Consider the following 17,438-nt stretch of genomic DNA (forward strand, 5'->3'; position numbering starts at 1 on the left):
CTTAAACTGGGCCGTCATTGGGTTTTCAGCTCAATTTGGGTGCATATTGTCAAAGTGGTTAATTTCTTTTTCCACTTCAATGGCAGTTAAAATGTAAAGTGCAATGAGGAAATTTGGCATGTCAACCAACATCCTCAGTTGCTTTTATAGATGTAATAGCCAAAGTGTCCTTACCGCCTCCATCACTGTTTGGTACGGTAACTGTACAACACGTGATAGGAAGGCACTCCAGCGGGTGATCAAGACCTCACAGAACATTGTTGGGGCAGCCCTCCCCTCACTGCAAGACATTTATAAAACTGGAGTCCTGAGAAGAACACACGACCTCATCAAGGACAGCACACATCCACGACACTCATTATTCACACTCCTACCGTCAGGCAGACGCTACAGGAGTTTGAAGTCCAGGACCACAAGGCTGGCACACACGCACAACACTACACTACACTTTATTTATGTATTTATTTGTTTGTTTATTTATTGGTATTCATGTCTCTACTGTTCTTGTTTCTTAATTTATTGTTATTCATGTTTCTTATTCATTTTCTTGTGTTTTCTTTCTTTTTGGGGGGAATGAACAGAATAAGCATTTCATTGCATAGCAGAACTACCTGTTTACTGTGCATATGACAATAAAACTCTTGAATCTTGAATCTTACAAAACTACATTTAACAAGTAGAACACACCTACTCACATAAGTACAGTCAAAATTTGCCATTTTGTAAAAAGCTCCTCTGCCCCTGGCATGCCTCAGACTCAGTCAATACTATTATTAGTTGTATATGTATGGCTTTTATTTAATATTGATCATATAAATAAATATAAAGTCTAAATACTGTATAAAGACTTGATATAGTTAGAACTCAACGTAACCAGCTTACTTGAATGCAACACGACGCGATCATAAACTAACTACGCAGTTAATAGAGCAAAAAAGCAGACGTCAGGCGGACTTGACTTTCCTACCATAAAGGTATATTTTCTCACACGTAAAATGAAGATGCTGATGAAGTAAAAAGAAACATTGTGTATTGTGTAGCAGCATAAGAGTTTGAAAAAGTATTGAAATATTATATATGTTGATTACAGAAAAGAGTGCATTTATGAACATAAATGCACTCTTTTCTGTAAGAAACGCGTTTTTAAGCAATAAGATTGTCACTGCAAGCCAGCAGACGGTGCTATAGGCTCAAATCTCATGTATGTGGTGACCAGCAAAAATTGGTTGAAAAGACGTTGAAAAGACATCATGAACATGCGTTGAAACAACGTTTAGATTTGGTTGAAAAGTGAAAGGTGAAAAGCCGTCTTTTTCAGGACGTTGAAAAGACGTCTCCATGAAGACGTCCCTTTGATGTCCAAATTTGGTTGAAAATTAAACGTGAATTAATTATAATCACAAATTTAGGACAGAATTTTAACCCTTTAAAAAAACAAGACAATTTAACAAAAAAATGTATCAATAAAACATTTACTGTTCTCACATGGACAACAAAATAATCTTATAGCCAGAAGAACATGATATAAAGGATGTAAAACAAAAAAATAGACTTCAATACAGTCATGACTGTAGATAATACTGTACATGAAGTGAAATCTTTCCATCTCATATCACAACTGATTAGGTCCAAAACTAGTGTGGACCGATGAACTCAAACAACCGAAGTTCCTCCCTGATGTTTCCTCGTCAATGCTGCTCTGTGAACATGAGGAAGAGGATAGTTAATAAATAAAATTTTGACATGAACTGCACGTATTGTGTATATAAAATCATATTTTTTTTCTAAAATAGCATTTGCAAGCAGTAATTTACACATCCAGTGCAACGTTATCATTCATTTGGAGTTGTGTTTGTCACCCAACAAATGTCCAATACAAGTTGTGGACACACCTGTTTTATTTTTTAAGATAGCCTCCACCACCAGACCGCCCAGGACCATGTTTGAAATGGTCTGCCATAGTACGTGAAATTTCATGGTCTGTGGCTTTGCTGTCCCACCTTTTGACAGCAGCAGCAATGACAAAGAAAATCATAACATTTCTTTATTCCTAATTACACAAAACAATCAAATGAACAACAAAAAAAATGTGTACGTTGTCGCATTTCAAATTTCTAGACAGAAAAATCCATTAAAAAAAAAAAACAACCAAAGTTGTGAAACTCCATATGTACCTGTCACAATGGCGTAAAGTTCTGTCGGTTGGAATGCCCTTTTGGAACCGTGGCCCTACATATTGAATGAAGACATCAGGGAGTTTGTCATCAGCCTGAAAAAGTAGCACAGGAGGTGTCTACACTTACCGGTAATCAGTTAACTTCTTGTGCTATTTAAGAGCTGGGGAGGGACGATGACAGGTGAGGTTTGGAGCAATATTATGTTTGATGTTCATAAAAAGTGTTTACATCAAGTTGTCATGTCCATATTCATGTTCTCTCTCTCTCTCTCCCCATCCCTCTCAGCTACCGAATGTTTTTTTTTTTTTTTAACCTGATTTCAGGTGGTGCTAAAACTTAATCAGCACTCCCTCCTCAAGTCCATGCCCTTTTTAAAATTGCAGTTATGCGAAATTTGGACCAACTCAGACAAGCTAAACTCAACCCAATTTTCAACGTCTATTTTTGGGCTAAATTTGAACCAAATCAGGCGGGCTAAACGCTGCCCAGTTTTGAACGTCTATTTTTGAGGCTAAATTTGGACCGAATCAGACGGACTAAATGCAGCCCAGTTTTCATCTATTTTTGGGCTAAATTTGGACCAAATCAGCCAGACTAAACTCAACCCAATTTTCAGCGTCTGTGTTTGGGCTAAGTTTGGACCAAATCAGATGGACTAAACGCAGGCCATTTTTCAATGTCTATTTTTTAGGCCTAAATTTGAACCAACTCAGACGGGCTAAACTCAACCCAATTTTCAACGTCTATGTTTGGGCTAAATTTGGACCAAATCAGACGGACTAAACGCAGGCCATTTTTCAACGTCTATTTTTGAGCTAAATTTTGACCAAGTCAGACGGACTAAACGCAGGCCATTTTTCAACATCTATTTTTGGGCTAAATTTGGACCAAATCAGACGGACTAAACGCAGGCCATTTTTCAACGTCTATTTTTGGGCTAAATTTGGACCAACTCAGACGGGCTAAACTCAACCCAATTTTCAACGTCTATTTTTGGGCTAAATTTTGACCAAATCAGATGGACTAAACACAGGCCAATTTTCAACGTCTATTTTTGGGCTAAATTTTCACCAAATCAGACGGACTAAACGCAGGCCATTTTTCAACATCTTTTTTTGGGCTAAATTTTGACCAAATCAGACGGACTAAACGCAGGCCATTTTTCAACGTCTATTTTTGGGCAAAATTTTGACCAAATCAGACGGACTAAACGCAGGCCATTTTTCAACATCTATTTTTCTGCTAAATTTTTACCAAATCAGACGGGCTAAATTCAACCTAATTTTCAACGTCTATGTTTGGGCTAAATTTGGACCAAATCAGACGGACTAAATGCAGGCCAGTTTTCAACATCTATTTTTGGGCTAAATTTTGACCAACTCAGACGGGCTAAACTCAACCCAATTTTCAACGTCTATGTTTGGGCTAAATTTGGACCAACTCAGACGGACTAAACGCAGGCCATTTTTTTAAACGTCTATTTTTGGCCTAAATTTGAACCAACTCAGACGGGCTAAACTCAACCCAATTTTCAACGTCTATGTTTGGGCTAAATTTGGACCAAATCAGACGGACTAAACTCAACCCAATTTTCAACGTCTATGTTTAGGCTAAATTTGGACCAAATCAGACGGACTAAACGCAGGCAAGTTTTCAACATCTATTTTTGGGCTAAATTTTGACCATCTCAGACGGGCTAAACTCAACCCAATTTTCAACGTCTATTTTTGGCCTAAATTTGAACCAACTCAGACGGGCTAAACTCAACCCAATTTTCAACGTCTATGTTTGGGCTAAATTTGGACCAAATCAGACGGACTAAACTCAACCCAATTTTCAACGTCTATGTTTAGGCTAAATTTGGACCAAATCAGACGGACTAAACGCAGGCAAGTTTTCAACATCTATTTTTGGGCTAAATTTTTACCATCTCAGACGGGCTAAACTCAACCCAATTTTCAACGTCTATTTTTGGCCTAAATTTGAACCAACTCAGACGGGCTAAACTCAACCCAATTTTCAACGTCTATGTTTGGGCTAAATTTGGACCAACTCAGACGGACTAAACGCAGGCCATTTTTCAACGTCTATTTTTGGCCTAAATTTGAACCAACTCAGACGGGCTAAACTCAACCCAATTTTCAACGTCTATGTTTGGGCTAAATTTGGACCAAATCAGACGGACTAAACTCAACCCAATTTTCAACGTCTATGTTTGGGCTAAATTTGGACCAAATCAGACGGACTAAACGCAGGCAAGTTTTCAACATCTATTTTTGGGCTAAATTTTTACCATCTCAGACGGGCTAAACTCAACCCAATTTTCAACGTCTATTTTTGGCCTAAATTTGAACCAACTCAGACGGGCTAAACTCAACCCAATTTTCAACGTCTATGTTTGGGCTAAATTTGGACCAACTCAGACGGACTAAACGCAGGCCATTTTTCAACGTCTATTTTTGGCCTAAATTTGAACCAACTCAGACGGGCTAAACTCAACCCAATTTTCAACGTCTATGTTTGGGCTAAATTTGGACCAAATCAGACGGACTAAACTCAACCCAATTTTCAACGTCTATGTTTGGGCTAAATTTGGACCAAATCAGACGGACTAAACTCAACCCAATTTTCAACGTCTATGTTTGGGCTAAATTTGGACCAAATCAGGCGGACTAAACGCAGCCCAGTTTTGAACGTCTATTTTTGAGCTAAATTTTGACCAAGTCAGACGGACTAAACGCAGGCCATTTTTCAACATCTATTTTTGGGCTAAATTTGGACCAAATCAGACGGACTAAACGCAGGCCATTTTTCAACGTCTATTTTTGGGCTAAATTTGGACCAACTCAGACGGGCTAAACTCAACCCAATTTTCAACGTCTATTTTTGGGCTAAATTTTGACCAAATCAGATGGACTAAACACAGGCCAATTTTCAACGTCTATTTTTGGGCTAAATTTTCACCAAATCAGATGGACTAAACGCAGGCCATTTTTCAACATCTTTTTTTGGGCTAAATTTTGACCAAATCAGACGGACTAAACGCAGGCCATTTTTCAACGTCTATTTTTGGGCAAAATTTTGACCAAATCAGACGGACTAAACGCAGGCCATTTTTCAACATCTATTTTTCTGCTAAATTTTTACCAAATCAGACGGGCTAAATTCAACCTAATTTTCAACGTCTATGTTTGGGCTAAATTTGGACCAAATCAGACGGACTAAATGCAGGCCAGTTTTCAACATCTATTTTTGGGCTAAATTTTGACCAACTCAGACGGGCTAAACTCAACCCAATTTTCAACGTCTATGTTTGGGCTAAATTTGGACCAACTCAGACGGACTAAACGCAGGCCATTTTTTTAAACGTCTATTTTTGGCCTAAATTTGAACCAACTCAGACGGGCTAAACTCAACCCAATTTTCAACGTCTATGTTTGGGCTAAATTTGGACCAAATCAGACGGACTAAACTCAACCCAATTTTCAACGTCTATGTTTAGGCTAAATTTGGACCAAATCAGACGGACTAAACGCAGGCAAGTTTTCAACATCTATTTTTGGGCTAAATTTTTACCATCTCAGACGGGCTAAACTCAACCCAATTTTCAACGTCTATTTTTGGCCTAAATTTGAACCAACTCAGACGGGCTAAACTCAACCCAATTTTCAACGTCTATGTTTGGGCTAAATTTGGACCAAATCAGACGGACTAAACTCAACCCAATTTTCAACGTCTATGTTTGGGCTAAATTTGGACCAAATCAGACGGACTAAACGCAGGCCAGTTTTCAACGTCTATTTTTGGGCTAAATTTGAACCAAATCAGGCGGACTAAACGCAGCCCAGTTTTGAACGTCTATTTTTGAAGCTAAATTTGGACCGAATCAGACGGACTAAATGCAGCCCAGTTTTCGTCTATTTTTGGGCTAAATTTGGACCAAATCAGCCAGACTAAACTTAACCCAATTTTCAACGTCTGTGTTTGGGCTAAGTTTGGACCAAATCAGATGGACTAAACGCAGGCCAATTTTCAACGTCTATTTTTGGGCTAAATTTGGACCAAATCAGACGAACTAAAGGCAGCCCAGTTTTCAACGTCTATTTTTGGGCTAAATTTTGACCAACTCAGACGGGCTAAACTCAACCCAATTTTCAACGTCTATGTTTGGGCTAAATTTTGACCAAATCAGACGGACTAAACGCAGGCCATTTTTCAACGTCTATTTTTGGGCAAAATTTTGACCAAATCAGACGGACTAAACGCAGGCCATTTTTCAACGTCTATTTTTGGGCTAAATTTGGACCAAATCAGTCGGGCTAAACTCAACCCAATTTTCAACGTCTATGTTTGGGCTAAATTTGGACCAAATCAAACGGGCTAAACTCAACCCAATTTTCAACGTCTATTTTTGGGCTAAATTTGAACCAAATCAGGCGGGCTAAACTCATCCCAATTTTTAACGTCTATTATTGGGCGAAATTTGGATAGAATCAGACAGACTAAACGCAGCCCAGTTTTGAACGTCTATTTTTGAGGCTAAATTGGACCGAATCAGACAGACTAAACGCAGGCAAGTTTTCAACATCTATTTTTGGGCTAAATTTTGACCATCTCGGACGGGCTAAACTCAACCCAATTTTCAACGTCTATTTTTGGCCTAAATTTGAACCAACTCAGACGGGCTAAACTCAACCCAATTTTCAACGTCTATTTTTGGGCTAAATTTGGACCAAATCAGCCAGACTAAAAACCCAATTTTCAACGTCTGTGTTTGGGCTAAGTTTGGACCAAATCAGATGGACTAAACACAGGACAATTTTCAACGTCTATGTTTGGGCTAAATTTGGACCAAATCAGACGGACTAAACGCAGGCCATTTTTCAACGTCTATTTTTGGGCTAAATTTGGACCAAATCAGACGGGCTAAACAAACCCAATTTTCAACGTCTATTTTTGGGCTAAATTTGGACTCACAGTCAGGCTAAACTCAACCCAATCAAATGGACTAAATACAGGCCAATTTTCAACGTCTATGTTTGGGCTAAATTTGGACCAACTCAGATGGACTAAACGCAGGCCAGTTTTCAACGTCTATTTTTGGGCTAAATTTGGACCAAATCATGGACTAAACACAGGCCAATTTTCAATGTCTATTTTTGGGCTAAATTTTGACCAAATCAGACGGACTAAACGCAGGCCATTTTTCAACGTCTATTTTTGGGCAAAATTTTGACCAAATCAGACGGACTAAACGCAGGCCTTTTTTCAACATCTATTTTTGTGCTAAATTTTTACCAAATCAGACGGGCTAAACTCAATCTAATTTTCAACATCTATGTTTGGACTAAATTTTGACCAACTCAGACGGGCTATGTTTGGGCTAAATTTGGACCAAATCAGACTAAACGCAGGCCAGTTTTCAACGTCTATTTTTGGGCTAAATTTTGACCAAGTCAGACGGACTAAACGCAGGCCAATTTTCAACGTCTATGTTTAGGCTAAATTTGGACCAAATCAGCCAGACTAAACTCAACCCAATTTTCAACGTCTGTGTTTGGGCTAAGTTTGGACCAAATCAGATGGACTAAACGCAGGACAATTTTCAACATCTATTTTTGGGCTAAATTTGGACCAAATCAGACGGACTAAACGCAGGCCATTTTTCAACGTCTATTTTTGGGCTAAATTTGGACCAACTCAGACGGGCTAAACAAACCAGATTTTCAACGTCTATTTTTGGGCTAAATTTGGACTCACAGTCAGGCTAAACTCAACCCAATTTTCAACGTCTATGTTTGGGCTAAATTTGAACCAACTCAGATGGGCTAAACTCAACCCAGTTTTCAACTTCTATTTTTGGGCTAAATTTTGACCAAATCAGACGGACTAAACGCAGGCCAGTTTTCAACATCTATTTTTGGGCTAAATTTTGACCAACTCAACCCAATTTTCAAAGTCTATTTTTGGGCTAAATTTTGACCAACTCAGATGGGCTAAACTCAACCCAATTTTCAACGTCTATTTTTGGGCTAAATTTGGACCAACTCAGACGGGCTAAACAAACCCAATTTTCAACGTCTATTTTTGGGCTAAATTTGGACTCACAGTCAGGCTAAACTCAACCCAATTTTTAACGTCTATGTTTGGGCTAAATTTGGACCAAATCAGACGAACTAAACGCAGGCCATTTTTCAACGTCTATTTTTTAGGCCTAAATTTGAACCAACTCAGACGGGCTAAACTCAACCCAATTTTCAACGTCTATGTTTGGGCTAAATTTGGACCAAATCAGACGGACTAAAGGCAGACCATTTTTCAACGTCTATTTTTGGGCTAAATTTGGACCAACTCAGACGGGCTAAACAAACCCAATTTTCAACGTCTATTTTTGGGCTAAATTTGGACTAACTCAGTCGGGCTAAACTAAACCCAATTTTCAACGTCTATGTTTGGGCAAAATTTGGACCAAATCAGACGGACTAAACGCAGGCCATTTTTCAACGTCTATTTTTTAGGCCTACATTTTGACCAAATCAGACGGACTAAACGCAGGCCAGTTTTCAACATCTATTTTTGGGCTAAATTTTGACCAACTCAACCCAATTTTCAACGTCTATTTTTGGGCTAAATTTTGACCAACTCAGATGGGCTAAACTCAACCCAATTTTCAACGTCTATTTTTGGGCTAAATTTGGACCAAATCAGATGGGCTAAACTCAACCCAATTTTCAACGTCTATTTTTGGGCTAAATTTGGACCAAATCAGACGGACTAAAGGCAGCCCAGTTTTCAACGTCTATTTTTGGGCTAAATTTGGACCAACTCAGACGGGCTAAACAAACCCAATTTTCAACGTCTATTTTTGGGCTAAATTTGGACTCACAGTCAGGCTAAACTCAACCCAATTTTTAACGTCTATGTTTGGGCTAAATTTGGACCAAATCAGACGGACTAAACGCAGGCCATTTTTCAACGTCTATTTTTTAGGCCTAAATTTGAACCAACTCAGACGGGCTAAACTCAACCCAATTTTCAACGTCTATGTTTGGGCTAAATTTGGACCAAATCAGCCAGACTAAACTCAACCCAATTTTCAACGTCTGTGTTTGGGCTAAATTTTGACCAAATCAGACGGACTAAACGCAGGCCATTTTTCAACATCTAGTTTTGGGCTAAATTTGCATCAAATCAGACGAACTAAACGCAGGCCAGTTTTCAACGTCTATTTTCGGGCTAAATTTGGACCAACTCAGACGGGCTAAACTCAACCCAGTTTTCAATGTCTATTTTTGGGCTAAATTTTTACCAAATCAGCCAGACTAAACTCAACCAAATTTTCAACGTCTGTGTTTGGGCTAAGTTTGGACCAAATCAAATGGATTAAATACAGGCCAATTTTCAACGTCTATGTTTGGGCTAAATTTGGACCAACTCAGACGGACTAAACGCAGGCCATTTTTCAACGTCTATTTTTGGGCTAAATTTGAACCAACTCAGACGGGCTAAACTCAACCCAATTTTCAACGTCTATGTTTGGGCTAAATTTTGACCAAATCAGACGGACTCAACGCAGGCCAATTTTCAACGTCTATTTTTGGGCTAAATTTGGACTAACTCAGTCGGGCTAAAAACCCAATTTTCAACGTCTATTTTTGGGCTAAATTTGGACCAACTCAACCCAATTTTCAACGTCTATTTTTGGGCTAAATTTGGACCAAATCAGCCAGACTAAACTCAACCCAATTTTCAACGTCTGTGTTTGGGCTAAGTTTGGACCAAATCAGATGGACTAAACGCAGGCCAATTTTCAACGTCTATTTTTGGGCTAAATTTGGACCAAATCAGACGAACTAAAGGCAGCCCAGTTTTCCACGTCTATTTTTGGGCTAAATTTTGACCAACTCAGATGGGTAAACTCAACCCAATTTTCAACGTCTATTTTTGGGCTAAATTTGGACTAACTCAGTCGGGCTAAACTCAACCCAATTTTCAACGTCTATGTTTGGGCTAAATTTGGACCAACTCAGACGGACTAAACGCAGGCCATTTTTCAACGTCTATTTTTGGGCTAAATTTGAACCAACTCAGACGGGCTAAACTCAACCCAATTTTCAACGTCTATGTTTGGGCTAAATTTTGACCAAATCAGACGGACTCAACGCAGGCCAATTTTCAACGTCTATTTTTGGGCTAAATTTGGACTAACTCAGTCGGGCTAAAAACCCAATTTTCAACGTCTATTTTTGGGCTAAATTTGGACCAACTCAGACGGGCTAAACTCAACCCAATTTTCAACGTCTATTTTTGGGCTAAATTTGGACCAAATCAGCCAGACTAAACTCAACCCAATTTTCAACGTCTGTGTTTGGGCTAAGTTTGGACCAAATCAGATGGACTAAACGCAGGCCAATTTTCAACGTCTATTTTTGGGCTAAATTTGGACCAAATCAGACGGACTAAACGCAGGCCATTTTTCAACGTCTATTTTTGGGCTAAATTTGGACCAACTCAGACGGGCTAAACTCAACCCAATTTTCAACGTCTATTTTTGGGCTAAATTTTGACCAAATCAGATGGACTAAACACAGGCCAATTTTCAACGTCTATTTTTGGGCTAAATTTTCACCAAATCAGACGGACTAAACGCAGGCCATTTTTCAACATCTTTTTTTGGGCTAAATTTTGACCAAATCAGACGGACTAAACGCAGGCCATTTTTCAACGTCTATTTTTGGGCAAAATTTTGACCAAATCAGACGGACTAAACGCAGGCCATTTTTCAACATCTATTTTTCTGCTAAATTTTTACCAAATCAGACGGGCTAAATTCAACCTAATTTTCAACGTCTATGTTTGGGCTAAATTTGGACCAAATCAGACGGACTAAATGCAGGCCAGTTTTCAACATCTATTTTTGGGCTAAATTTTGACCAACTCAGACGGGCTAAACTCAACCCAATTTTCAACGTCTATGTTTGGGCTAAATTTGGACCAACTCAGACGGACTAAACGCAGGCCATTTTTTTAAACGTCTATTTTTGGCCTAAATTTGAACCAACTCAGACGGGCTAAACTCAACCCAATTTTCAACGTCTATGTTTGGGCTAAATTTGGACCAAATCAGACGGACTAAACTCAACCCAATTTTCAACGTCTATGTTTAGGCTAAATTTGGACCAAATCAGACGGACTAAACGCAGGCAAGTTTTCAACATCTATTTTTGGGCTAAATTTTTACCATCTCAGACGGGCTAAACTGAACCCAATTTTCAACGTCTATTTTTGGCCTAAATTTGAACCAACTCAGACGGGCTAAACTTAACCCAATTTTCAACGTCTATGTTTGGGCTAAATTTGGACCAAATCAGACGGACTAAACTCAACCCAATTTTCAACGTCTATGTTTGGGCTAAATTTGGACCAAATCAGACGGACTAAACGCAGGCCAGTTTTCAACGTCTATTTTTGGGCTAAATTTGAACCAAATCAGGCGGACTAAACGCAGCCCAGTTTTGAACGTCTATTTTTGAAGCTAAATTTGGACCGAATCAGACGGACTAAATGCAGCCCAGTTTTCGTCTATTTTTGGGCTAAATTTGGACCAAATCAGCCAGACTAAACTTAACCCAATTTTCAACGTCTGTGTTTGGGCTAAGTTTGGACCAAATCAGATGGACTAAACGCAGGCCAATTTTCAACGTCTATTTTTGGGCTAAATTTGGACCAAATCAGACGAACTAAAGGCAGCCCAGTTTTCAACGTCTATTTTTGGGCTAAATTTTGACCAACTCAGACGGGCTAAACTCAACCCAATTTTCAACGTCTATGTTTGGGCTAAATTTTGACCAAATCAGACGGACTAAACGCAGGCCATTTTTCAACGTCTATTTTTGGGCAAAATTTTGACCAAATCAGACGGACTAAACGCAGGCCATTTTTCAACGTCTATTTTTGGGCTAAATTTGGACCAAATCAGTCGGGCTAAACTCAACCCAATTTTCAACGTCTATGTTTGGGCTAAATTTGGACCAAATCAAACGGGCTAAACTCAACCCAATTTTCAACGTCTATTTTTGGGCTAAATTTGAACCAAATCAGGCGGGCTAAACTCATCCCAATTTTTAACGTCTATTATTGGGCGAAATTTGGATAGAATCAGACAGACTAAACGCAGCCCAGTTTTGAACGTCTATTTTTGAGGCTAAATTGGACCGAATCAGACAGACTAAACGCAGGCAAGTTTTCAACATCTATTTTTGGGCTAAATTTTGACCATCTCAGACGGGCTAAACTCAACCCAATTTTCAACGTCTATTTTTGGCCTAAATTTGAACCAACTCAGACGGGCTAAACTCAACCCAATTTTCAACGTCTATTTTTGGGCTAAATTTGGACCAAATCAGCCAGACTAAAAACCCAATTTTCAACGTCTGTGTTTGGGCTAAGTTTGGACCAAATCAGATGGACTAAACACAGGACAATTTTCAACGTCTATGTTTGGGCTAAATTTGGACCAAATCAGACGGACTAAACGCAGGCCATTTTTCAACGTCTATTTTTGGGCTAAATTTGGACCAAATCAGACGGGCTAAACAAACCCAATTTTCAACGTCTATTTTTGGGCTAAATTTGGACTCACAGTCAGGCTAAACTCAACCCAATCAAATGGACTAAATACAGGCCAATTTTCAACGTCTATGTTTGGGCTAAATTTGGACCAACTCAGATGGACTAAACGCAGGCCAGTTTTCAACGTCTATTTTTGGGCTAAATTTGGACCAAATCATGGACTAAACACAGGCCAATTTTCAATGTCTATTTTTGGGCTAAATTTTGACCAAATCAGACGGACTAAACGCAGGCCATTTTTCAACGTCTATTTTTGGGCAAAATTTTGACCAAATCAGACGGACTAAACGCAGGCCTTTTTTCAACATCTATTTTTGTGCTAAATTTTTACCAAATCAGACGGGCTAAACTCAATCTAATTTTCAACATCTATGTTTGGACTAAATTTTGACCAACTCAGACGGGCTATGTTTGGGCTAAATTTGGACCAAATCAGACTAAACGCAGGCCAGTTTTCAACGTCTATTTTTGGGCTAAATTTTGACCAAGTCAGACGGACTAAACGCAGGCCAATTTTCAACGTCTATGTTTAGGCTAAATTTGGACCAAATCAGCCAGACTAAACTCAACCCAATTTTCAACGTCTGTGTTTGGGCTAAGTTTGGACCAAATCAGATGGACTAAACGCAGGACAATTTTCAACATCTATTTTTGGGCTAAATTTGGACCAAATCAGACGGACTAAACGCAGGCCATTTTTCAACGTCTATTTTTGGGCTAAATTTGGACCAACTCAGACGGGCTAAACAAACCAGATTTTCAACGTCTATTTTTGGGCTAAATTTGGACTCACAGTCAGGCTAAACTCAACCCAATTTTCAACGTCTATGTTTGGGCTAAATTTGAACCAACTCAGATGGGCTAAACTCAACCCAGTTTTCAACTTCTATTTTTGGGCTAAATTTTGACCAAATCAGACGGACTAAACGCAGGCCAGTTTTCAACATCTATTTTTGGGCTAAATTTTGACCAACTCAACCCAATTTTCAAAGTCTATTTTTGGGCTAAATTTTGACCAACTCAGATGGGCTAAACTCAACCCAATTTTCAACGTCTATTTTTGGGCTAAATTTGGACCAACTCAGACGGGCTAAACAAACCCAATTTTCAACGTCTATTTTTGGGCTAAATTTGGACTCACAGTCAGGCTAAACTCAACCCAATTTTTAACGTCTATGTTTGGGCTAAATTTGGACCAAATCAGACGAACTAAACGCAGGCCATTTTTCAACGTCTATTTTTTAGGCCTAAATTTGAACCAACTCAGACGGGCTAAACTCAACCCAATTTTCAACGTCTATGTTTGGGCTAAATTTGGACCAAATCAGACGGACTAAAGGCAGACCATTTTTCAACGTCTATTTTTGGGCTAAATTTGGACCAACTCAGACGGGCTAAACAAACCCAATTTTCAACGTCTATTTTTGGGCTAAATTTGGACTAACTCAGTCGGGCTAAACTAAACCCAATTTTCAACGTCTATGTTTGGGCAAAATTTGGACCAAATCAGACGGACTAAACGCAGGCCATTTTTCAACGTCTATTTTTTAGGCCTACATTTTGACCAAATCAGACGGACTAAACGCAGGCCAGTTTTCAACATCTATTTTTGGGCTAAATTTTGACCAACTCAACCCAATTTTCAACGTCTATTTTTGGGCTAAATTTTGACCAACTCAGATGGGCTAAACTCAACCCAATTTTCAACGTCTATTTTTGGGCTAAATTTGGACCAAATCAGATGGGCTAAACTCAACCCAATTTTCAACGTCTATTTTTGGGCTAAATTTGGACCAAATCAGACGGACTAAAGGCAGCCCAGTTTTCAACGTCTATTTTTGGGCTAAATTTGGACCAACTCAGACGGGCTAAACAAACCCAATTTTCAACGTCTATTTTTGGGCTAAATTTGGACTCACAGTCAGGCTAAACTCAACCCAATTTTTAACGTCTATGTTTGGGCTAAATTTGGACCAAATCAGACGGACTAAACGCAGGCCATTTTTCAACGTCTATTTTTTAGGCCTAAATTTGAACCAACTCAGACGGGCTAAACTCAACCCAATTTTCAACGTCTATGTTTGGGCTAAATTTGGACCAAATCAGCCAGACTAAACTCAACCCAATTTTCAACGTCTGTGTTTGGGCTAAATTTTGACCAAATCAGACGGACTAAACGCAGGCCATTTTTCAACATCTAGTTTTGGGCTAAATTTGCATCAAATCAGACGAACTAAACGCAGGCCAGTTTTCAACGTCTATTTTCGGGCTAAATTTGGACCAACTCAGACGGGCTAAACTCAACCCAGTTTTCAATGTCTATTTTTGGGCTAAATTTTTACCAAATCAGCCAGACTAAACTCAACCAAATTTTCAACGTCTGTGTTTGGGCTAAGTTTGGACCAAATCAAATGGATTAAATACAGGCCAATTTTCAACGTCTATGTTTGGGCTAAATTTGGACCAACTCAGACGGACTAAACGCAGGCCATTTTTCAACGTCTATTTTTGGGCTAAATTTGGACCAACTCAGACGGGCTAAACTCAACCCAATTTTCAACGTCTATGTTTGGGCTAAATTTGGACCAAATCAGACGGACTAAACTCAACCCAATTTTCAACGTCTATGTTTAGGCTAAATTTGGACCAAATCAGACGGACTAAACGCAGGCAAGTTTTCAACATCTATTTTTGGGCTAAATTTTTACCATCTCAGACGGGCTAAACTCAACCCAATTTTCAACGTCTATTTTTGGCCTAAATTTGAACCAACTCAGACGGGCTAAACTTAACCCAATTTTCAACGTCTATGTTTGGGCTAAATTTGGACCAAATAAGACGGACTAAACTCAACCCAATTTTCAACGTCTATGTTTGGGCTAAATTTGGACCAAATCAGACGGACTAAACGCAGGCCAGTTTTCAACGTCTATTTTTGGGCTAAATTTGAACCAAATCAGGCGGACTAAACGCAGCCCAGTTTTGAACGTCTATTTTTGAAGCTAAATTTGGACCGAATCAGACGGACTAAACGCAGGCCTTTTTTCAACATCTATTTTTGTGCTAAATTTTTACCAAATCAGACGGGCTAAACTCAATCTAATTTTCAACATCTATGTTTGGACTAAATTTTGACCAACTCAGACGGGCTATGTTTGGGCTAAATTTGGACCAAATCAGACTAAACGCAGGCCAGTTTTCAACGTCTATTTTTGGGCTAAATTTTGACCAAGTCAGACGGACTAAACGCAGGCCAATTTTCAACGTCTATGTTTAGGCTAAATTTGGACCAAATCAGCCAGACTAAACTCAACCCAATTTTCAACGTCTGTGTTTGGGCTAAGTTTGGACCAAATCAGACGGACTAAACGCAGGCCATTTTTCAACGTCTATTTTTGGGCTAAATTTGGACCAACTCAGACGGGCTAAACAAACCAGATTTTCAACGTCTATTTTTGGGCTAAATTTGGACTCACAGTCAGGCTAAACTCAACCCAATTTTCAACGTCTATGTTTGGGCTAAATTTGAACCAACTCAGATGGGCTAAACTCAACCCAGTTTTCAACTTCTATTTTTGGGCTAAATTTTGACCAAATCAGACGGACTAAACGCAGGCCAGTTTTCAACATCTATTTTTGGGCTAAATTTTGACCAACTCAACCCAATTTTCAAAGTCTATTTTTGGGCTAAATTTTGACCAACTCAGATGGGCTAAACTCAACCCAATTTTCAACGTCTATTTTTGGGCTAAATTTGGACCAACTCAGACGGGCTAAACAAACCCAATTTTCAACGTCTATTTTTGGGCTAAATTTGGACTCACAGTCAGGCTAAACTCAACCCAATTTTTAACGTCTATGTTTGGGCTAAATTTGGACCAAATCAGACGAACTAAACGCAGGCCATTTTTCAACGTCTATTTTTTAGGCCTAAATTTGAACCAACTCAGACGGGCTAAACTCAACCCAATTTTCAACGTCTATGTTTGGGCTAAATTTGGACCAAATCAGACGGACTAAAGGCAGACCATTTTTCAACGTCTATTTTTGGGCTAAATTTGGACCAACTCAGACGGGCTAAACAAACCCAATTTTCAACGTCTATTTTTGGGCTAAATTTGGACTAACTCAGTCGGGCTAAACTAAACCCAATTTTCAACGTCTATGTTTGGGCAAAATTTGGACCAAATCAGACGGACTAAACGCAGGCCATTTTTCAACGTCTATTTTTTAGGCCTACATTTTGACCAAATCAGACGGACTAAACGCAGGCCAGTTTTCAACATCTATTTTTGGGCTAAATTTTGACCAACTCAACCCAATTTTCAACGTCTATTTTTGGGCTAAATTTTGACCAACTCAGATGGGCTAAACTCAACCCAATTTTCAACGTCTATTTTTGGGCTAAATTTGGACCAAATCAGATGGGCTAAACTCAACCCAATTTTCAACGTCTATTTTTGGGCTAAATTTGGACCAAATCAGACGGACTAAAGGCAGCCCAGTTTTCAACGTCTATTTTTGGGCTAAATTTGGACCAACTCAGACGGGCTAAACAAACCCAATTTTCAACGTCTATTTTTGGGCTAAATTTGGACTCACAGTCAGGCTAAACTCAACCCAATTTTT

The sequence above is a fragment of the Dunckerocampus dactyliophorus genome, chromosome 2, assembly GCF_027744805.1.
Source record: "Dunckerocampus dactyliophorus isolate RoL2022-P2 chromosome 2, RoL_Ddac_1.1, whole genome shotgun sequence".
Classification (NCBI taxonomy): domain Eukaryota; kingdom Metazoa; phylum Chordata; class Actinopteri; order Syngnathiformes; family Syngnathidae; genus Dunckerocampus; species Dunckerocampus dactyliophorus.